At 43.6% G+C, this 530-nt stretch overlaps 1 protein-coding gene across 1 annotated transcript in view; it reads right to left on the bottom strand.

The window, feature by feature from the left end:
• COL4A5 (collagen type IV alpha 5 chain) overlaps positions 1-530 on the bottom strand; it is a 229320-nt gene that overhangs the window by 94514 nt on the left and 134276 nt on the right. The gene's annotated exons all lie outside the window — the stretch shown is intronic.

The raw sequence follows: 530 nt of genomic DNA, 5'->3' as shown, positions 1-530 counted from the left end.
TTAGTTTGCTATACGACACATGCACTTGCCAGAGAGAGACAGAAGGAAAGAGAGAGAAAGAAAATGAGAAAACACCCACCAGAGGGGATGACCACATCACAGTCCCTTCTCCATTCTTGTCTTGGGATTTGGGGCAGGTACACACATGCACCTGGTGTGTTTGTCAAACATTAGGTCAAAGACTCAAACTGTGAAGTCGGCTATATGGAATCCAATTGCCTTAACCATCATGCCACCTGGCTGGCTGACAATAGAATTATTTTTTTTAAAATTATGCTCAGGTAGCAAGCCAGTTGTGTGGTAGCTAAAGTGCCTGGCATACATAGCTGAATGCAGTTTGAGTCCGAGACCCAGCAGCTTGAAAAATATTCCAGGTGTGTATTTGTACATACCTAAAATCGCCAAAAGAGAACAGAGGAGAAACGATTGTGACGTGACCATGAGAGGCACTTTCTCACTTTGTGTCTCTGTCTCTCTCCAGTGAGCACATGCTCCCTCTAGAAAACAAACAAACAAACAAATTGTGCTGA

This window comes from Tupaia chinensis, unplaced genomic scaffold, assembly GCF_000334495.1.
Source record: "Tupaia chinensis unplaced genomic scaffold, TupChi_1.0 Scaffold000082_1, whole genome shotgun sequence".
NCBI classification, from domain to species: domain Eukaryota; kingdom Metazoa; phylum Chordata; class Mammalia; order Scandentia; family Tupaiidae; genus Tupaia; species Tupaia belangeri.
The sequence above is the reverse complement of the archived record's forward strand: the minus strand, read 5'-3'. Positions and strand labels throughout refer to the sequence as shown.